Here is a 14,174-nt window from a genome sequence, read left to right as displayed (position 1 = left end):
CTACAGTTAACAAAAATTGGGGAATGTTTTACTGTGAGCCCACAAAGCAATAATCTGTGGAAAGTGATTTCATAGAGACGGCGTGGACCAAGATGTGTTAGGGGGTGTTTTCAAGACAAAATCAGAAGGAGAAGCAGGTAGGAAAGGATGTCAGTTATTTTTAGGAACATGGTTTCAGTGTGGAACCTGAGAATGAACCAGAAGTCCAGCTAGCAAGGGACTTGGTCTCTGGCATGAAGCAGATTTGGGCTGAGAATAGACTGCACCAAGGTGGAGTCTGTGGCTAAAATAAACTGTGTCAAATCTTGTTTCCGCTTAATGAGAATGCTGTGTTTTGCCGATTTGAAAGTGAGAGTGGGCAGAATAGAAAATAGAGATATGGGGTGATTTACCATTAGAAAGAGTAAAGAATTTCTTTTTGAGGTGCACTGAGCAGTTGGAGCACTGGCCAGTGTGACTTACCAGTGTTAACAAAAGTACTTGGTTATGCAGGAATTCATTTGTTGGATACCTACATTTGTTGGGTACTGAAAGCTTGAGGTACTCTTATTTTTGTTTGTTTGTTTGTTTTAATAATTTAATTGGCTGTGCTGGTTCTTGGTTGCTACGTGGGCTTTTCTCTGGTTACCACGGGCAGGGGCTACTCCTAGTGCAGGGCGCGGGCTCTCACTGCAGTGGCTTCTCTTGTCGGGGAGCGTGGGCTGTAGAGTGTTCAGGCTCCAGGAGTTGTGGTTCCTCAGCTCTAAGGCACAGGCTCAGTAGTTGTGGAGCATGGGCTGAGTTGCCTTGTGGCATGTGAGATCTTCCTGGACCAGGGATCAGGCCTGTGTCTCCTGCATTGGCAGGCTTATTCTTTAGCCCTGAGCCAACAGGGAAGTCCTGGACTCTTGTTTTTAAACAGAATTGAACATTTTTGTTGTTGCAAAAATGGTACATACTCATTGTAGAAAAATTGCATATGTCAAGGGATAAAGCTGAAACTGGACTTCAGTTGCATCCCCCTCAGGAAAAGCAGTTATACCCTAGGTGTGTTTCTTTGTGTGTGTATCTATTTTGTTTCAGCAAAATGGAAATTAACATCTATTCACTTAAGAGTTGGGCTTCCCTGGTAGCTCAGCTGGTAAAGAATCCACCTGCAATGCAGGAGACACCGGTTCGATTCCTGGGTTGGGAAGATGCCCTGGAGAAGGGTTAGGCTGCCCACTCCAGCATTCTTGGGCTTCCCTGGCGGCTCAGCTGGTGAAGAGTCCGCCTGCAGTGCGGGAGACCTGCATTTGATCCCTCGGTTGGGAAGATCCCCTGGAGGAGGGAACAGCTACCCACTCCATTATTCTGGCCTGAAGAATTCTATGGACTATATAGTCCATGGGGTTGCAAAGAGTCGAACACGACTGAGTGACTTTCACTTAAGAGTATTTTGTGATTGCTTTTCTGTCAATAAATAAAATCTTTAATTTCCTCAAACTTTTGGAAAGAGCTATAGATTTTAGACTACTTTAGTTAGTGATTATTGTAAGATGTGGAAGAAAACTTTTTTTTAAGCTTCTGAATTTTCATTTGACATACAAATTTAGAATTTATGAGGTTTTTCTTCAGGTAATTCTAATCTGTAGCCTCTGGCGATACTCTTAATTTTGGTATTAATATATTATTTTAGGATTTTGATGGGTAGGCATTCAATTATTTGAGACTTAAGTTTCATATTTGAAAGAACCGTAATAGTTTATGCACTAATCTATTTTACACATAAAAAGATTGGAAGAGACAGTGTAGAGATTGAGGGCATTCATTATCACTTCATTTCTAATGAGAAAAAAGGAAGTAACTGGGATCTCTCTTACTTAGGGAAAAGTTGAATAAGTTAAGGTGCATACCATGGGATGAATGAGCCCATGAAAACTCAGAACTTTGGATGTGTCTGTCTTTAGGCCTGGCGGAATATCCATACCTTACGACTGTTATTATTAAACTGGATAAAGACATCTCACATGGATAAAAGTTGCAGTCCCCCATCTGTAGTGATAATGTATTAGACCTGCATTCACTGAGTGTTCACTGTACTGAAGCAGTGTACTAAATACTATATATGCATTGTCTCACTTCCACAATAACCCAGGAAGTGTTATTGATCCATTACAGATTTTCAAAGCTGAAGCATAGAGCAGTTGATAAACTCGCTCAATGTTAGTTTGATCAAGCTTAGATTTAAATTGTTAATAATTAAATATTTAATAAAAAAATAGTTTATTACTTAAATGGTTGTTATTATTGAAGTGTCTATAGTAGTGTGCACAAGTCTTTGTAGCATGGCATACGATATCTTAGTTCCCTGACCAGGAATTGAATCTCTGCCTCCTGCAGTGTAAGCTCAAACCCCTAACCACTGGACCACTAAGGGAGTGAGTTCCCCACAAGTCTTAAATGTGCAAGTCAGTTAATTTGTATATCATTTATTCCCTCAGAAATACCGCCTCTGTCCAGTATTTGCATTACCATAGCAGGCTTCCTTCTATCCTCCTTCCAGCTGACACCTGAGGTTGACCATAATCCATATTAGAAGTGCAGATGATTTTCTGGGACTTGACTCTGCTCCTTGCAGTATTAATGAGGAGTATGTTATTGGTTGTAGAATTGTGGTAATTTACCTCTTAATTTCTCCCAGCATTTTAAGAAAAAAAGTGGAAAAATGAATTGCATGTAGGCTGCATTTTTGAAAAGATACATTTGAATAAGCATTAAAAATGCATTTGAATAATCATAAATTCTACTTTTATACACCTTTTTAAAGAAATTGTAACACTTTAAACTTACATGAATATCAGTTCTTTCACAGATTTGTCTTCTAACATTTATTGCCTAGCATAATATTTTGAAAAAGTTCGGAACCCAAGATTTTGTGTGAATCCCTTCAATTGTTTCCACAGTGGCTGCACCGGTTTACATTCCCACCAGCAGCGTAGGAGAGTTCCCTTTTCTCCACACCCTGTCTAGCATTTGTTGTTTGTAGACTTTTTGAAGCCATGCTGACTGGTTGAAGTGGTACCTCATAGTTTTGAGTTGGATTTCTGTAATAATTAGCTAGCTATGTTGAGCATCTTTTCATATTCCTATTGGCCATCTGTATGTCTTCTTTGGAGAAATGTCTTTTAAGGTCTTCTGCCCATTTTTCGACTGGATTGTCTTAGTTGTTGAGTTGTATGAGCTGTTTGTATATTTTGGAGATTTGACGCCTGTTGGTTGCATTATTTGCAGCTATCTTCTCCCATTTTGTAGGTTGTCTTTTTTTTTTTTTTTTTGTAGTTTCCATCACTGTGCAAAAACTTGTATGTTTGATTAGGTCCCATTTGTTTTTTTGTTATTTTTACTGCCTTGGGAGACCTAAGAAAACATTGGTATGATTTATGTCAAAGAATGTTTTACCTATGTTCTCTTCTAGTTTTATGGTGTCATGTCTTATGCTTAAGTCTTCAAGCCATTTTGAGTTTATTTCTCTGCAGGTTGTGAGGGTGTTTTCTAACTTCATTGATTTACACGCAGCTGTCCAACTTGTCCAGTACACTTGCCTCTTTTGTCAAAGATTAATTGACCGAAAGTATATGGATTTATTTCTGGGTTCTCTGTTCTGTTTCATTGATATATATGTCTGTTTTTGTACCAGTACCACCTCGTTTTGATTACTGTAGCTTTGTAGTATTGTCTGAAGGTCTGGGAGAGTTATGCTGCCTGTCTTCCCCGCCCCCCCGCCCCTCCCAGGATTGCTTTGGCGATTTTAAGTCTTTCATGGCTCCATATACATTTTTTTTATTATTCTAGTTCTGTGAAAAATGTCATGGGTGATTTGGTAGGGATCACATTAAATCTGAAGATTGCTTTTGGTAGCATTACCATTTTAACAGTATTAATTTTTCTAATCGAGGAGCATGGGATATCTTTCCATTTCTTTGAATTATCTTCAGTCCTTTATTAATGTTTTATAGTTTTCAGCATATAGGTTTTTCACCTTCTTAGCTACATTTATTTCTAAGATTTTTGGATGCAGTTTTAAATGGAATTTTTTCTTTACTTTCTGTTTCTAATATTTCATTGTTGGTGTAAAGAAATGAAGCCGATTTCTGTATATTATTCCTGTATCCTACTATCTTGCTGAGTTCATTTATTCTAATAGTTTATATGTGGAGGTTTTAAGCTTCTCTGTATAGAGTATCATGTCATCTGCAAATAGTAACAGTTTTACTTTTTCTCCTCTAACTTGGATACCTTTTATTTCTTTTCTGATTGCTGTGGCAAGTACCTCCAATATTGTGTTGAGTAGAAGTGGCGAGAGTAGGCATCCTTGCCTTGTTCTTGAATTTGGCAAGAACGCTTTCAGCTTTTCGCCATTGACTATTATGTTGGCTGTGGGCTTGTCATCAGTGCCTTTATAACACTGAGATATGTTCCCTCTATACCCACTTTTGTAAGAGTTTCTATCGTGAATGGTAGTTAAATGCTTCTCGTGTGGCTTTTGCCTTTTGTTGATGTGATGTATCACGTTGATTTGCATATATCTGAACCATCCTTGTGACTCTAGAATGAATTTAACTTAGTCATGATGCGTATTCCTTTTTATATGTTCTTGGATTTGGTTTGCTAATATTTTGTTGAGAATTTTTGCATCCAAATTCATCAAAGATACTGGCCTGTAACTTTCTTTTTTTGTGGTATCTTTGATTTCATTATCAGAGTGATGGTGGCTCATGGAACGTCTTTGGGGGTGTTCTCTCCTCTTCAGTCTTTTGGAAGAGTTTGAGAAGAATCGGTATAAGTTCTTTGTGTGTTTGGTAGCCATCTGGTCCTGTACTTTCTGTTTGTGGAGTTGTTTTTAATTACAAATTCTATTTCACTTCTAGTGAAGGTTCTGTACAAATTATGTTTCTTGTTTCAGTTTTCAGGGGCTGTATGTTTCTAGAAACTTGTCCATTTCTTCTAGGTTGTTGAATTTTTTGGCATATATAATTGGGCATAGTACTCTCTTAGGCTTTTTCGTGTGTCCGTCGTATCAGTTGAGAGTTGTTTGGTCTGTTATTTTGTTTATGTGGGTCTCTCTCTCTGCTCCCTGGTGAGCCCTGTCAGAGGCCTGTCACTTTGGTTTAGTCTCTCAAAGAACCAGCTCTTGATTTTAGTGACTCCTTTTTAGTCTGCTTATTTTCTCTGGTCTTGGTTAGTTCCTTCTTCTGCTGATTTTACATTTTGTTTGTTCTTCTAATTCTTTTAAGTGATAGGTTAGGTTGTTTGAGACTTTTCTTTTTTTTGAGGAAGACCTCTATTGCTATGAACTTCCCTCTCAGAACTGCTTTTGCTGCATCCCATACATTTTGTATGGTTATATTGTCATAGTCAGTTTTCTCTAAATTTCCTGTCTGATTTCATTGTTGACCTTTTGTTTTTTTAAGTAGCGTGTTGTTTAGTCTGCATGAAATCATTTTTTCCCCCTTATTTCTATTCATGTGGTTGACTTCTTGCTTCATTCTGTTGTGGTCAAAGAAGATTCTTGAAATAATGCTTATACTCTTAAATTTGTCGAGGTTTGATTTGTGCCCTAGTATGTGGTCACTTGTAGAGAATAAACCATGTGCACTTGAAAAGACTGTGTTTTGAGTTTTTTGGATAAAAATGTCCTGAAAATAATCAAGTCTTAACTGTTCTAGCATATAATTGATTTTTTAAAATCAATTTATTTGATATTGATTTATTTTTATTGATTTTTCTGTTTCTTAAGTTATGTTCATTAATGTCAGTGGAATGTTAAAGTTCCCTACTAATATTGTATTTCCATAAATTTCTCCCTTTATGTCCATTAGTATTTTATGTACGTGAGTGTTCCTATATTAGGTGTATATATCTCGGTGAGTATAAAAGTATTTTCTTACATTGACCCCTTTATTTTATATAGTGTGCTTTTGGAGAAGGCAGTGGCACCCCACTCCAGTACTCTTGCCTGGCAAATCCCATGGACAGAGGAGCCTGGTAGGCTGCAGTCCATGAGGTCGCTAGAGTTGGACACGACTGAGCAGCTTCACTTTCACTTTTCACTTTCATGCATTGGAGAAGGAAATGGCAACCCACTCCAGTGTTCTTGCCTGGAGAATCCCAGGGACCGGGGAGCCTGGTGGGCTGCCGTCTATGGGGTTGCACAGAGTCGGACACCACTGAAGCAACTTAGCAGCAGCGTGCTTTTAAAAATGTTATTAGTTTTTGCCTGTGCTGGGTCTTCCCTGCTGCTTGGGCTTTTCTCTGGTTGCGGTGCGTGGGCTTCTCCCTGTGGTGGCCTCACTTGCCGCAGAGCATAGCCTGCGGGCTTCAGTGGTTGCTGCATGCAGGCTCAGAAGTTGGTAGCACACAGGCTCAGTTGCTCCGCAGCATGTGGGATCTTCCTGGATCAGGGATTGAACCTTTGTCTCTTGAATTGACAGGCAGATTCTTTACCACTGAGCTGCCAGGGAAGCCCTCTAGTGTCCTTCTTTATAGCCTTTGTTTTAAAGTCTGTTTTGTCTGATGCGAGTATTGCTACTTTTCACTTTCTTATCATTTCCATTTGCATGAAATATCCTTTTCCATCCCCTCACTTTCAGTCTATGTGTGCCATTTGCCCTAAGGTGGGTCTCTTATAGGCAGCACATTGTAGGCTCTTGGTTTTGGGGTTTCTTTGGTTGTGCCATGTGGCTTGTGGTATATTAGTTCCTGATCAGGGACTGATCCTGGGCCCTTAGCAGTGAGAGCATGGTGTCCTAACCATTGGACCGCCAGGGAGTTCCCTAGGCTCTTTGTTTTTTATCCAGTCTGCCACTCATTCTTTGGATTGGAACATTCAGTCTGTTGGCATTTAAAGTAATTTATTGATACTTATGTATTTATTTCTGTTTTAAACCTAGTTTTCCAATTGAAGTGTTTTTTCTTTCTGTGGTTTAATGATTTCCTCTTGTGCTTGTTTTCTCTTCTTTTTGGTTTCTATGAATCTATTGTTTGTTTTTAATTTGTGGTTGCCCTGTTTTTCAAGTATGTTAACCCCTTGTATCTGCTTGCTTTACACTGATAGTCATATAGCCTCAAACACATGCTTTTAAAAAAAGAAGAACAACCTGCATTTTCTTACTCTCCTTCCCTATATTTTATGATTTTTTTTTTCTCCAAAACATGTTTATGTAACTCCCCCGAGTCTTAGTTGAGGCATGTGGGATATTTATTTGTGGCATATGAACTCTCAGTTGCAACGTGTAGAATCTAGTTCCCTGACCAGGGGTTGAATCCAGGTCCCTGGCAGTGGAGGTGCCAAGTCCTAACTGCTAGACCACCCGGGAGCTGCCCACATTTTATGATTTTGATGTCCTTTTCTGTTTACTATTTTAAAAATATTTATTATTTGGCTGCTCAGGGTCTTAGTTGCGGCGTGTGGGATCTTTAGCTGTGGCACGTGAACCCTTTCATTGTGGCACGTGGGACTTGGTTCCCTGACCAGGGAGTGAGCCCCGGAGCATAGAGTCTTAGCCACCGGACCACTAGGGAAGTCCCTGGTGTCCTTTTTCTTTCTTTTTCCTGGTGTCCTTTTTTATGCCTTCATCTTTATTCTTTTTCTGTTCCATGTGTTTATCTTCACTTTTATAAATAGGTTTTTCTTTTTGCTCTGTATACTGGCTAATTTAAGTGATTTACTTTCCAGTTGTAATTTCTTCCTTCCTTTATCTTCTTGTTTCTATTTAGAGGTCTTTCAATATTTCTTTTAGGATAGGTTTAATATTGCTATATTCATTAGTTCTTATCTGAGAAGTTCTGTTTTTCTTCCCATTCTCAATGATTGTCTTGTTGGATAGAATATTCTAGGTTGCACATTTTCCCTTTCAAGACTTTGAATATATTTTGCCACTCCCTTGTAGCCTGCAGTGTTTCTGTGGAGAAATCAGCTGGTAGCTTTGGGGTCCCTTGTAATGGACTCTCTTTTGCTGCTTTTAGAATACTGTGTGTCTTGGTGTGAGTCTGTTTGGATTCACCTTATTTGGGACTGTATACATCTTCGTTTTACTTATATTCTCTTGCTCTATGAGTTTAGGAGAAAGTTATCTACTGTGGCCTTGGAGGGCTATTTATGTGTGGCAGTGTCTCTGTGTAGCTTGTGTTAGTTTAATTTCTCTGTTTGTGGCGTGCAGTTTGGTTGGGATGCTTGCCGCCACTTTCCTCAGTGTGTGCTGGCCATCATCCTCTCCCCAGGACCCAGCCTCTGAAGCCTGCGCCCCAGCACCCAGCCCGAGTCTGCCCCAGCTGCGGAGCGTCTCAGGCTGCCGAGTGCTGCTCCAGGCACCAGCCCTCTGTGCGGGTCTCTCCCAGTCTTGCGCTGCACACACCGGTTGCCGCCTTCTCCTCTGAGGCTCCAAAGCTCCCGCTCTGTCTGATGATCTCCCCGCCAGGGAGACTTCCCAGCGTGTGGAAACCTTACCTCTTCCACGGCTCCCTCCCACAAGTGCAGGTCTTATCTAGATCCCTTTGTCTTTCTCTCTGTGTGTGCTATCCAGTTATTTGGGATTCCTTGCCTTTTTGAAAGTCTGAGGTCTTCTGCAAGCATTCAGTAGATGTCCTGTGAGAACTGTTCTGCATGTAGATGGGGTTTTTTTTGTATTTGTGAGAGAAGGTGAGCTCCACATCCTACTCCTCCACCATCTTGATCTGATCCCTCAGCAAAGCAAGCTGATTAGATTCACCTTTCAAAAGGAGACATTCTCAGTTGTGCATGTACAGTTCTGATTTTTTACAGAAGCCTTTCCTGAAATATAAAAAGAATCAGGTGTAGATGTGGAAAATGAAAATCGGGCTTGGTTAATTTTTAACTAGGAGTTCCAGTAGAATCCTGTGATTATTTTTTAGCTAGCATCTGCCCAAGTGGCTCAGTGGTAAAGAATCCACCTGCAATGCAGGAGACATGGATGTGAATCCAAGGTTGGGAAAAAAAATCCCCTGGAGGAGGAAATGACAACCCATTCCAGTATTCTTGCCTAAGAAATCCCGTGAACAGAGGAGCCTAGCAGGCTACAGTTGTAAGGTCTCAAAGAGCTGGATGTGACTGACCCACACAGAGTGACATTACCCTGAAAAGTTGCTGCAAAGTATGTGAAATGTATCGCAATGACCCATTGTAGTGTAGTATCATCTGTGTGTCAGCTTTGATGGTGTCACTGTTAAGTGTTGACATAATTTATTATTTAGTCTTCTGGTTTTTAGGAGTTAGATTTTTATTCAGATTTGCTCACAAGTTAATTTTCTTAGGTTCAAATTAACTCTTAAGCTCTACGAAAGGAAAATGACTTGCCGTGGGAATTTGCCTTATTTACCAAAAACAATAGTTATTCCTCCAGTTACCCTGTTTGATTGACTATGGTTTTTATAGAGATTTAACCCCAGAGGTTTGATTCCAAATCTGGTTTTCTTAACCACCAGGTCTCTTTACTAGAATAGTTCCAGTGTTTTCTAAATTTTGAGTTAATTGTCACCATTTAAAATTTTAACAGTTTAACTAGATTTATATACATGGTTCAAAGTTCAAAAGGTATTAAAGGGTATACAATAAAGCTCTTTTCACAGTTATCTAGTTCTGCTTGCTCAGCTCAGGTAGCGATTGAATTAGAACCCTTTATAGACACCTGTGAAGATTGTAATCTTGTTTTATGACACTCTTTGTATATAAAAAAATTTTATTGTTAACATTTTATTTATTGCAATAAACTTATTGGTTCCTGTGGTGACTGAACTATACTTAAGCATAGTTATGATGAATCTAATGGTCTTGTCACTAAAAGATACAATGGAAGGGAGAACTTCCATTCCTAAAGTAGATGGTAGAAGTTGGCATCCCTGCTTTTCAATAAGTGCCCAGGATATATGCACCTCGGCTCCCTAGGGATGTCCTTACACACACTATTCAGATACCCTTTTGTTCCTTTTAAACGTTTCTCTTGGTTGCTGTGACTGACGGTTTGAGTATTTTTCTGGGTGTGGTAGAGTGAGCGGTAGAGGGTAGCAGCGAGCGGTTGTCATCAGCCATCTCTAGGGCCTGGGCCTGTGTTTAGATCCCATTCTACTGCTTGCTCATTTCAGCAAATTCTTTAATAACCCCCACCTAAGGTAGGTGAGAATTAAATTGAGTTACATAGGAAGCACAATGCTAGCCTTTGCTGTTTTTACTGTTATTTATAACTCAGTAGCTTTAATGGTTTTTGATTGTATTGGAAGACTAAATTTAATAATCTTGGCTGACATGTTAGTTTCGTGTGGCAGATATTATGAGCAGTTTTTACAAAGCGTTAGAATGCAACCCTGGGACTAGATAGCTGCCTACCAATTCAGAAATTTTGCCGGGTTTGTTAGCAAGTATGATTGCTGTGCTGTGCTAAGATGCTCAGTTGGTTCTGACTCTTTGCAACCCCATGGACTGTAGCCTGCCAGGCTCCTCTGTCCATGAGATTTCCCAGGTAAGAATACTGGAATGGGTTGTCATTTCCTTTTCCAGGGGATCTTCCCAACCTAGGGATCAAACCCACGTCCCTTTCGCTTCTTGCGTTGGCAGGGACATTCTTTACCGCTGTGTCACCTGGAAAGCACCTTATAACAAAGGGTATTTTGCAGGTATGATTTAATTAAAACTATTGAAATAGATTATTAATGGATTATCCAGTGGCCAGTGAAATCACAAGGATCCTTAGAATTGAAAGAGGCAGGAGAGTTGGGTGTCAGAGGGAGATGAAGATGGAGGGAGGAACATTGCCACAAGCCAATGGCTGGAGACTACTTCAAGAAGCAGACAAAGACGGAAGCAGCTTTTCCCCTCCGGCCTCCAAAAGGGATGTGGCCTGCGGACAGCCTTACTGTAGCCCTCTAGACCCGTTTTAGACTTCTTAACTCTAGAACTGGAATACATTTGTATAATTTTCAAGTCACTGAGTTTGTGGTAATTTGTTACAGCAGCAGAAGGAAGCTAACACACCAGCCAAGACGGATGTATACTAGGTAGTAAGCTCCAGAGTGGTGCAGGATGGGCCACTGTTGTGTATCAGAGCCGTTTCCATGGTGTGGCTGGCGTTTTCTCTTCAGGTTTTAGACAAAAACACTCTGCATCCTACAGTCCTGCCTCCTAGCTTATCCCTGAAGGCCCAGTCAAAGCTGAGTCTTAAAATGGGCACCTAATGAACCCTCAGCTTTTGCATGTACGCATGTGTGTGTGTGAATGCACATATATGTATATTCAAATGTATGGACTGTACACAAAAGTGTAATGAATATATATGAAGATAAGTGGACTTGTGGAGCATGTTTGTGTACTGGAGCCAGAGCTATCCTAGACTGTTAAAAAGATGTACAATCCTGTTACATAAGGAAATGACTATTAAGTGAATTTTGGTTACTGGTAAAGAATATGTAATTGAAACAGCTTTAAATTCACTTAGTTCTTAATTTTGACGTAGACAAGTTATTCCCAGAAGAAGGTCCCGAATACTTTGTGGTGGAAAGAATATAAACTGAATGGATATCTGTGGCTTTTCACAAAGCCGTGGTTCTCCAATGTTAGCATGCATTGGGATCCCCCAGGGGGCTTATCAAAACATGATTGATAAAGTTTCTGAGTCAGTAGGTCTGGAGGAGGGCCAGAGAATTTACGTTTGTGACAAGTTTCCAAGTGATGTTGATTCTGCTGCTCTAGGGACCGTGTTTCACTTTAAATATATATATATTTATTTATTTGGCTGCTCCGGGTCTTAGTTGTGGCACGCAAAATCTTCAGTCTTGGTTGCAGGATGTGGTTTCTTTAGTTGGGGCATGCGAACTCTGAGCTGCAGCATGTGGGATCTAGTTCCCTGACCAGGGATCAAACCCAGGCCCCCTGAGTTGGGAGTGCAGAGTCTTAGCCACTGGCCTACCGGGGAAGTACTTCACCTTTTTATTGCTTCAGATATTCAGGTAAATATGTGAACATCCTCTCACTACCACTTCTTATAAATGGGTTCCTCGGAGGAGGCTTGACACACAGGTGCAGCCCTTCTTCAGCCATGGCTCGGTCATTCCTACCAGTAGTCTCCCATCTGGGTCCCGAGCAGCTGTTGCTGAAAAATACTGGTCACTGTGTAACACCACAGAGAAAGTAAATTCTGTATAGTCTTCACCAGTTGGGTAGAAATTAAAACAAGTTTTCCAATTGTATTGATGCTTTAGAGTGTCAGTTTTTATTGACCAATAAAAATAGAGATTTTAAACTGTGTTGGTGTTTTCCTGGTTATGCATGGGTAGCTGTCCTTCTCAGCTCTTCGGTAAGGAGAAGGCTTAAACCTCTGACATTATGAAGTAAAAACCTGTAGTCCTACTGTGGAGCCTCAAGTGGGGAGCTCTCCATTTGAAGAGTCTACCCGTGGGTTTGGGTGAACTCCGGGAGTTGGTGATGGACAGGGAGGCCTGGAGTGCTGCATGGGGTCGCAAAGAGCCCGACACGACTGAGCGACTGAACTGAACTGATGCAGTATAGTCTTTGCAACATCTGAGCACCAGATACAACCACAGTTGGATGTTGTTTGCACTTTGGCTCATCCTTTTCATTCTTTCTGTAGCTTTTTCTCCACTCCTCCCCAGTAATATTTCATTTCACACTGTTGTAGATTTTCTTAAGGTTAGCTTTTGTTCTTGTTATAACCTTCTGAATTAGGGCCTTAGAAATAAATGCTTTGAACTTAGTCCAGGGGGGTCTGTCACATCTTGGGCTCCATGTTGCCCTGGAGTACATGTCCATCTTAGACTCTATATTCAGAGGTGGGTGGGGATATGAACTTGTAACAGTTACATTTTTTAATTCTGTCAGTGCTCTTGCTTCTCTAAGCTAAGAAGGGACTAAAGAAAGCTCATTAAAGGTAAATTCAGAAGATGAAGGTAAAAATAAGACTCATAACTCATGGCATATTTTAGTTTGTCTAACTTTATTCTTCATTGGTAGTGGGACCCTTTTTATATTTCTTTTAGAACCTAGACTAATGTAGATCAATGGAACAAACCTAGAAGTTGTGTTATTAAGGTAATTATGGGAAGAGATCAAATAGAAGAAGAAATTGAACCAATAAAATGTGGTATCATTGGCTGTTACTCTCAGTGGGTATTGCCATTGAATGAAATTGTTGGGAGGGATTTCTAAATAGTGAGAGACTCAGGATGAAGCTGAAGGAGGAAAGCAAGGACATACATAGTGTCTGTAGTTTCCAAAAGGGAAATCATTTGAAGCATGCTAAGTGTTAGTTTTTTGTTTTTTGTTTTTTTTAATCTGCTTTTGACTTGCTGCTGCTGCTGCTGCTAAGTCTTTTCAGTCATGACTCTGTGTGACCCCATAGACAGCAGCCCACTAGGCACCTCTGTCCCTGGGATTCTCCAGGCAAGAATACTGGAGTCTTGAGAAGAATAAAAATCTATAGTGCTTTAATACAGGAGCAGCAAATTCTGATCTCTGTGGAAACAGGTGGAACTTGATATTGAGCACAGAAGTGTCCTAAGGTTGAGGAGGGCAAGTAATACAGACGAAGATAGGAACATGGAGCTTTCTCACCTTTTCAGCCCTGAGAATTCTGAGATTTTGAAAACCGCGAGGCAACCCTGGTGAGAAAGCTTCACCTCCTGTCTCACAGGCCGCTTCTCTTTGGCTTGTTGTCCAATTTGTAAGTCAGCTCGACTATCTACATGAATGCCCAGCAGGTCTCTCGGACTCCAATGTGCACGGCCCCATTTGAGTCTTGGTTTTCTCCCACAGATCTGCTCCTTGCACTCTTCCCCGTGTAGGGAATTCCCTTGCCAAAAACCTGAAGGAGCTCTCAGCTGCTCCCTGTCTCACACCAGAAAACGCGCAGGTTCTACCTTCAGAACCTCCAGCGAGTGACCACTGCTTCTGAAATCATTTCCGCCCCCACTGTCTGCAGATGAGAGTGGCTGTTTCCCTTTAGCTGAGACATCTCAAACTGAGGAATTCATGCCCACCCACTAGGTGAAAAGCCACTTTATTGTGAGTTTAACTTGGATGTCCCTGGTGGAGGTCAAATGTTTGTTGTTTTTTTTTTTTTGCACATGCCATGCTTCTTGTGAATCTAATTCTCTGACCAGGAATCTAACCCAGGGCCCCAGCAATGAGC

General features: G+C 40.7%; 1 protein-coding gene across 4 annotated transcripts in view; it reads left to right on the top strand.

Annotated features, from left to right (window-relative positions):
• UBP1 (upstream binding protein 1) overlaps nt 1–14,174 on the top strand; it is a 65,300-nt gene that overhangs the window by 17,607 nt on the left and 33,519 nt on the right. The window lies entirely within an intron of this gene.

This window comes from Bos javanicus, chromosome 22 (genome assembly GCF_032452875.1).
Source record: "Bos javanicus breed banteng chromosome 22, ARS-OSU_banteng_1.0, whole genome shotgun sequence".
Lineage (NCBI taxonomy): Eukaryota > Metazoa > Chordata > Mammalia > Artiodactyla > Bovidae > Bos > Bos javanicus.
This window is presented reverse-complemented; position numbering and strand designations above follow the sequence as displayed.